This window comes from Tupaia chinensis, unplaced genomic scaffold, assembly GCF_000334495.1.
Source record: "Tupaia chinensis unplaced genomic scaffold, TupChi_1.0 Scaffold000153_1, whole genome shotgun sequence".
Taxonomy (NCBI): Eukaryota; Metazoa; Chordata; class Mammalia; order Scandentia; family Tupaiidae; genus Tupaia; species Tupaia belangeri.
The window spans coordinates 1,203,582-1,212,686 of NW_006159624.1; the positions used below are offsets into that span (position 1 = coordinate 1,203,582).

A 9,105-nucleotide genomic window follows, 5' to 3' on the forward strand; every position below is an offset into this window, starting at 1 on the left:
TGCCAAACTATTAATAAAAGTAGAAAGTATGATTTGTAAGAAATCTGGACCTTAAATGAATCAGTAGACTAGGTAACTTCCTAGAGAAATAACTTAGGGGCTAATACAAAAACAGGCTTGGAAATAAATACCTCACTTTCTTTGTGTCTTTAAGACTTTAAGAACTTGCCCCAAATTCTATTATGAAGAATAAATAGTTGCTCTCCGTACTAGCAGCCGATATTTGAAGTTCTTACAACATGGCAGACATTGACAACAAAGAACGGTCTGAACTTGATCAAGATTTGGATGATGTTGAAGAAGTAGAGGAAGAATAAACTGGTGAAGAAACAAAAATCAAAGCGCGTCAGCTGACTTTTCAGATGATACAAAATCCTCAGATTCTTGCAGCCCTTCAAGAAAGACTTGATGGTCTTGTAGAAACACAACAGGATACATTGAAGGCTTGCCTAGGGTAGTTAAAAGACGAGTGAATGCTCTGAAAAACCTTCAAGTCAAATGTGCACAGATAGAAGCCAAATTTTATGAGGAAGTTCATGATCTTGAAAGGAAGTATGCTGTTCTCTATCAGCCTCTATTCGATAAGCGGTTTGAGATAATTAATACAATTTATGAACCTACAGAAGAAGAATGTGAATGGAAACCGGATGAGGAAGATGAAATTTCAGAGGAACTGAAGGAAAAGGCTAAGATTGAAGATGAGAAAAAGGATGAAGAAAAAGAAGACCCTAAGGGAATTCCTGAATTTTGGTTGACCGTTTTTAAGAATGTTGACTTGCTCAGTGATATGGTTCAGGAACATGATGAACCTATGCTGAAGCACTTGAAAGATATTAAAGTGAAATTCTCAGATGCTGGCCAGCCTATGAGTTTTGTCTTAGAATTTCACTTTGAACCCAATGAATATTTTGCAAATGAAGTGTTAACAAAGACATATAGAATGAGGTCAGAGCCAGATGACTCTGATCCCTTTTCTTTTGATGGACCAGAAATTATGGGTTGTACAGGGTGCCAGATAGATTGGAAAAAAGGGAAGAATGTCACTTTGAAAACCATTAAGAAGCAGCAGAAACACAAGGGACGTGGGACAGTTAGTTCTATGACTAAAAGAGTTTCCATTGACTACTTCAATTTTTCTGCCCCTCCTGAAGCTCCCGAGAGTGGAGATCTGGATGATGCTTCTGAAGCTATACTTGCTGCAGAATTTGAAACTGGTCACTATGTAGAAAGGATGAATTAACATAATTTGACAAGCCTATTTCAAGTTTTTGTTGTTGTTGTTGCTGTCATTTGTTTGTTTGCTTGCTTGTTTTATTTTTGCAGCCTAAAATAAAAATATATCAAATACAAAAAAAAAGAATAAATAGTTGCTGAATAAATAAACTTTTAGAAATCTACCATCATACTTTGTTATATCTACCCAGCTGTAGAATCTGCATTAAACTATCCTGTGGGCTTACTTTCATTTGCCATTTATAGCTCAGCATCTACCTATAGATATCATACATACAACATGTAATAGAGGTAAAATAATACAGTCATGAAGACAGTCATGTTCCACTGCTTTGTGTAGATGTAGGAGCAAAGCATTACTGAAAACATGTTCAATTTTCTGACATTGCCTATGAGTTGCTGTTATATCTTGTTAAAAATCAGCATTTAAATAAATACAATAATAACTAATGTGAGACATGCTCTAGATAATTAACTTTTCTCTAAGTCTTTTTAAACTATGCATAGATCACTGAGTATCAAATTTGAATGCAAATAAGATGTATATTTCAATATTAGCTCTTGTGTTGTACAGACCACAAAGTGGTCCCCATTACTTCCAGCTCCTGTGTGTGAATGGGATTGATGACTTGCTTCTAACTAACAATATGGCAGGGGGGAGCTGCCACTTCTGCAATCATGTCATGTTATGTAAAAGTCTGTCTTGACAATAGCCTTGCTCTAGAGTCTTTTTGTCTATTGCTAGCTTCAAAAAAGTAAACTTCCGTGGCCTGCAGGCCCAAGGTAATGAATTCTACCAATAATCAGAGGGAGTTTGGGAAAGGATTCTTGCCCAGTCAAGCCTTCCTATGAGAACCTTGTCTTGGCTAATACCCCATTTTCAGCCTTGCAGAGGACTCAACTGAGATATAACTAAAACTCTCAACTCACAGAGATTGTGAGATAATGAGTGAGTTCTTTTAAGTCACTAAGTATGTGGTAATTTGTTACAGAACATTGAAAATAATACAGCTATGAATGCATGTAGTAAACTATAGAGTAAATCCTCAAAGAAGCTATTTATTAGGCTCTATAGCAATGAAGAAATAATACTTGTATCTCATTCTAGTATCTAAAATATATCACTGAAGTTAATTTTTAAACTGTTATTGCATCCCTGTTTCATGTTTAATCATTACTACTGTTCAACTTGATACTCTATATCCTAAAATAATTCAACCCTGATAGCTTTGTCTCTCTCTGGGCCTCTTCTTCTTTTCTTTCTTTCTTTCTTTTTTTTTTTTTTTAGAGGGGATTTTTTTGCTATAGGGTGCATACACTTATACACTTGCTGGAGAGACAGAAACAGAAAGTGAGAAATCTCCCCACCCCCCAGGGGAGGGAGGATGGCCACATAGCAATCCCTTCTCCTCCATTTTCCTCTTGGGATTTTGGGCATGCACGCACATGCATCCGGCGTGTTTTAAGCCGCTGAATCCAGGACTCAAACAGCAGTCTCAACTACATGAGAGTCCAGGGACATAAACATTATGCCATCTGCTGGTCCCTCTCTAAACTTTTTATTTTCTGACAGTTGTCTAGATTCCTGTGAAAGCAGATATCTTGCGCTAAAAATGCAGTTCCCAAACTGCCCTAAGGTGACCTAGGGTACCATGATAAACAGGGTACTATGAGATGTTTTAATTTTTTGAGAGAAACAGTATTACTTGACATCTGCTAGACATCATATAAACTACTAGCTCAAGATAGTTCAATTTCAACGTTAGATTTTACCATGGTCCAAAAATATGCTGTGTTTTTGTGATTTAGTGATTTCGGGTATTTCTGTGATAAATTGTTAAGTAGTACATGAAAATTAATATAAAACAAGAAATGGGGGTGGAGGTGTCTAATCTGCTTACAAGGTTTGAGAAGTCATATAGTGTCCAATAAACATGTTAATTAGAAGTTGTAGTTATTTAGGAATAATATAAATGTATTTTCATTTCAATCTCTATACTATATATTTTCCCAAATGGCTACTAAGAATACAGAACAGTAACACTCATTAAGTTGTTTGTAGTCAACTACTTAATAAACAGAACCGATAGGTTTTTCTTTTGGCTTAAAGGCACCATGAAAAATACTAAGACACTAATGATGTTGTGAGCTGAGAAAATTTAAAAACTTCAAATGAATTACTTAAATAACCACATTCTGTAACAACCCTTTAGGATTTGTGTCTCTCCTAACATACTCAGTAAACAAACAAATCAACCTTCTGATCATTTGACAATAATAAGATTTGTTGCTGGCTAAGTGTCTGTCGGCATACTATTAAAAATGCCATAATTGACAACAGAAGCACAAATAAAGAGAACTACATCAAATTTAAAAACTTGGGACCAGCAGATGGCGTAATGGTTACATCGCTGGATTCCCACATTGTTGACTATGGTTTGACTCCTATTCCTGGTGGCTTAAAACTCATACCAGCATGTGCATGCCCAAGATCCCGAGAGGAGCATGGAAGAGAAGGGATTGTAGTGTGATCATCCTCTCATGGGGGGATTTCTCGTTTTCTATTTCTCTGTCTCTCCATGAGTGCACACACTCTATAGCAAAAAATCTCTCTTAAATTTTTTTTTTTGAAAACTTTTGTGCATCAAAGGACACAATTAACAAAGTGAAAATCAATCTACACAATGAGATAAATGTTTCTAAATCATATATCTGATAAGGGGTTAATATTCAACACAACAAGAAAAAAAATAAAATAACCTGACTTAAAAAAATAGATCAAGAATTTGAATAGATATTTCTCAAAAGATATACAAATGATCAACAGGCATATGAAAAGATACCCCATATCACTAGTAATCAGATTAAAGCAAATCAAAGCTACACTGAGATATCACCCACACCCATTAGAATGGTTACTATCAAAAAATCCCCCAAAATAACAAGTGTTGATGAAAATATAAAGAAATCAAGACCTTGGTTTATTACTGGTGGGATTGTAAAATGGTGCAACTGCTTTGAAAAACAGTATAAATTTTCCCTAGTGTTAACAGCAGAACTAATGTTGATCTAGCAGTCTTACACAGCCAAAACAACCAAAGCAGAGTTTCAAAGAGATATAAAGGGTCTGCAAAACTTTATGGAAAAAGTGTATTACAAAGTAAACTATGCGTAGATGTCTTAGTATGTTACTATATTGCTAACAGAAATATCGAGAGTGGGTAATTTTATAAAGAAATATAGGTTTGGGACCAGTAATTAGCATAGTGACTATTTCGCTAGACTCCCATGTAGTCGACTGTGGTTCATGTCCCAGACCCGGTGGCTTAAAACTCACGCCGGGTGCATGTGCGTGCATGCCCAAGATCCTGAGAGGAGAATGGAGGAGAAGGGATTGCGGGGTGGCCATCTCCCTGGGGAGTGATTTCTTGCTTTCTGTCTCTCTATCTGTCTGGTGAGCGCACACGCCCTATAGCAAAAACCTCTCCAAAAAATAAAAAGAAATATAGGTTTATTCAGCTCAAGATTTGGAAGTCCAGGATCCTGCTTCTGGTGAGGCTGCCTCATGGCAGACGTTGGCATCTTAAGCAGAGCAAAATGTGGTCTGCATTCATGTGCCTTCTGCTGGCCTAATTTCCTCTATTTATATACACACCAGAACTGAATCCTAGAGGGCCTAGCTTAACCTCCCAATCACTAATCTCCTCCCAAATATCCATCTTCTGATACCATAATCAGATTAAATTTTTCTCCTCTTAATCCTGTTACAATGGCAGAACATATGAATTTTGAGGGGACATATACAAACCATAGTAATGGACTTTGAAATATTTTTGCACTAAAAAAAAAAACTTGGACTTTAATTTTACTTTTCCACAAACTTTTTTGAAGACCCTCCCCGCCATATTTGCCAATCCATGTTTATAGCAGTACTCTTTACAATAACCAAGAGGTAGAAGTAACTCAAATGTTCATCAATGAATAAATAACAAAATGTGGTATACACATACAATGACATACTATTCATTCTTAAAAAGGGAAGAAATCCAGTTACATGCTGCAAAATGGATGAATCTTGAAACATTATGCTAGGTGAATTAAGCCAGGCACAAAAACAAATAAATATTCTGTGATTCCATTTATATAAAGAATTTAAAATAGCCAAATTTATCAGATCAGAAAGTAGAAATGATAGTTGCCATGGCTGAGGGACGGGGGAAATAGGACTTGTCATTTAATGGATATAGTTTCAACTTGCAATTCACAATTGCCACAATTACATCATGCCTTTCTAATAGTGCCTCGTCCCAACCCATTGGAAGACCCTATGGTTATCTTTCAACTAATCCTCAAAATGACTTTGTTTTGGGGGGTCTTAAAAAATCTTAGAGCTAGACGGAATCTAGAATCATTTGGTTTGATTTTTTTCCATTTCACATCTGAAAACACAGAGATATTATATGTTTTCTTCACTGAGACAAAGCCAGAAGGCAATGGTACACTTTCATTCTTCCTTTATTCTACAGTGTTCTGTGTTCATAAATCTGAAGATGATTCTGGTAACCTGTCTAATAGCTCTAATAGTTAAATTTCTTCTTAGGTTTGGAAATAAATTCCATGTGGTTAGAGAGAAATATTGGATATATTTCTGCCTAATGACCTATGTGAAAACTGAAATGTATAACATATGACAACCCCTTATTCAGGACCTTTACATAAGTCATGCTGATCCACCTGGCATAGGTGTTTTTTTTTTGGTTGGGGGAGGTGATATAAAATCTTTAGCATTATACTAATTGCACAGAGTCCCCAATTTGTATCTGTAATTTCTCAACTATAAGGTTTTTAAGTGCATCATCAATTCTTGATTTAACTCCTTAGCTTTTTTAATAAGAAATTTAGGTGGTTAATTTTCCTTTGATACAAACCTTGAAAAATTCTTTCTGCAGCTCCCTTTGATCTGGAGCACTTCCTGTCTCATTTATGCTGGTAACAGGACTTATTGGCTGGGGTAGGTTTTTCTTAAGTGAGGACAACTTTCAGACTGAATAGTGGAAAATGTTTTGCACACGATGCAAAACCTACTTGCTCCATGTTCCATCCTGTGTTATGTAATCATATTTTTTTCTTAACCTTATATATTAGAACTCAGAATTTAACTTACACTAGCACATGTATAAATGATTCTTTTACTTAAATTCTTGAGGACAACTTTCAGACTGAATAGTGGAAAATGTTTTGCACACGATGCAAAACCTACTTGCTCCATGTTCCATCCTGTGTTATGTAATCATATTTTTTTCTTAACCTTATATATTAGAACTCAGAATTTAACTTACACTAGCACATGTATAAATGATTCTTTTACTTAAATTCTTCACTATATATTAAACATGTATGTCTCCTAATTGCTAGTGTGGTGAACATCTTTTAATAAATATACTAAATAAAAATATTAGAGAAACAAACAAATGAAACTTTCAGCGTGTGTTATTTCCCAAGTTTATGAGGCTGCAATGTCCACTCGGGATTCTGTTTGTAGCGTATGAGGGTCATTTAGGGATATAGCCCAGCGATTGAGTCATCATATTTCAGGGCTTGGTCCTTAGCCTTTCAGGGCCAGAAATTTGGTCTTGTCAGAAGTCTGAGATAATCAGGTTTTAGGAAATTGCTTCATTTCAATAAAAAGAGAGAGAGAGAGATCAACTAGAATATCATTTTACTTACTTATAATGAGAAATATAACTGTAGCTAGGACTGATTACTGCTATCCACAGATCAGCATATTCTTTTCTGATAGGCAATAGACAAAGTCTGAAATATTTAATCAGGAGGCTCATTAGATGAAAATAGATTTGTTTAATTTTAGGGAATGTCTCTCGTCAATTACAGATAGACTAAATTAAGACTAGGAAGATAGTTTTACATACTAAAGGATAGATGGTATTACCTATTGAATTGACTTAACACTTCTCATTCCCTGGATATGCACTGTCTGTATTTTCACAACTAGTCCCTCTCTTTCTGTAGGCTACCATGTCTACTTTTCCTAATTCCATCTAACATTTTCAAAAATTATTTATTTTATTTATTATTATTTTAAAGTTTTCTATAGGTCACGTGTGCTCACCAGAGAGAGAAAGAGAGAGAGAGAAAAAGATAGAGAGGGAGGGAAGAGGGAGAGTGACAAAGTAAACCACCAGGTCTGGGACTCAAACCATGGTCAGCCATGAGGCATGGAAATCCAGCACCTCAACACTTGCCACCTGCTGGCCCCCCATGTTATATTTTTTAACCTTTTTAAAACATTTCAAATGTTAATTCAACAATTTGTACTCTAGCATCAGATGCACTTGCACAATATATTTTTTTCCACTGGTCATAATTGTACAAATAAACTCTCATATGATATTTCACTGTATGTGTTGTATAATCTTATTAAAAAACATAACTTATGTTTCTTAGGTCAAATCGGTCTAGAAATTGGACTAGATTCCCATATACATGGTCACTTCTATACAGTTAGATTTGCTATTACTAAGTATTTTGAGTTTTCCATTCTTACTTACTTTCAGTATCCTTGCAACGATTTCTGAAAATCTCTGGAGGTACTGCGCCTCCAAGGACTCTGAGGTCTAGGAAAGAAGTGCTTCATTTCTGGGGATGCCCATCGATGTGACCACTGCAGTTGTTCTCAGTCTGACGTCACTGGTGCTGATTCTTGCCCTAGAAAGCATTCTTCTGTTTATTGCACGTTTTGTTTTTCGATGTAAGCAGTACTATGCCTTATAGATGTCACGACTGTAATATGTTCTGTTGCCACGGAAGCAGCTGACTAGGCACATGTGAAGTGAAAAATGCCAAAATAAGAAACTTCTGGGTAAAGTCAGACACTGAAGAAATGGTTATCAGGGCCCAAGATAATAGGTTTACAACTCAAAGAGTTTGCATTAGAATAAACGAAGATTTTGGAGGTGAATGGGAGGAAAGAAGAGAGATGAAACAGAGAGGATGATAGGTGTCTTTGGAGAAGGCTGGTGCAGCTCTGATGTTAGCCACAGGACACCTGCAGGTGAACTGAAAAAGAAAGGCTCCCTTCATTCCTGGCAGAGGCAGCCCCTCCCAAGCACAAGTGACTTGGAGACTTGAATGAGGATAGCGTTTCTTTCCCTTTGCTCTTTGCTCTTCAAGTGCATTATTCAGGGCACACGTTTCACACCTGTTTAAAAATCCAAAGTTATTTAATAAGAATATTCAATAATAATATAATTAAAAGAGATTGGTTATTTTTAAGAATATAAATTTTTTTTGTGTTTACCATTATGTATGTCTAATAGCAAAAAAAAAAAAAAATTCTTTTTAGTTCCCAGCAAAAATAAGAAGAGAAGTGAATTTTAAATACTAAATGGAGATTATCTTAGTATTGGTTATCTAATTTATGTTGTATTAGTCTAGTGATTCCCACTCTCAAATTAATTATACGAGGACATATATTGGTATACTTCATTCAGGAAATACCATCTCACGGCATTTAACTTGTATTTTGGTCTATTTCACAATCATGATTTCCTATTTTGTTCTTAACATGAAGTATGCTTGTCAGCTAAATCCTAGAGACTACTCTTATGAAGTCATCAACTCCTGGGCAGCAAAATCTCTTGGCAATTTTGCTTTTCCAATATTTGTGGGTGGTATTATGTTTAGGTTATAACTGAAATAATTTCCTTCAAAAAAGGTATTTGAGTGGCCAGCAGATGGAGTGGTGGTTAAGGCACTGAAATTCCCACATGGCCAACCATGGTTAGAGCCCAGACCTGGTGGCTTGCTTGCTCTCTCTCTCTCTTTCTCTGGCAAAATCATGTGAAAAAAAAA

The 9,105-nt window shown here is 35.8% G+C and overlaps 1 pseudogene; it reads left to right on the forward strand.

The window, feature by feature from the left end:
* Positions 1 to 205: 205 nt before the first annotated feature.
* On the forward strand, positions 206 to 1,240 carry LOC102484702 (nucleosome assembly protein 1-like 1; annotated as a pseudogene).
* Positions 1,241 to 9,105: the final 7,865 nt, after the last annotated feature.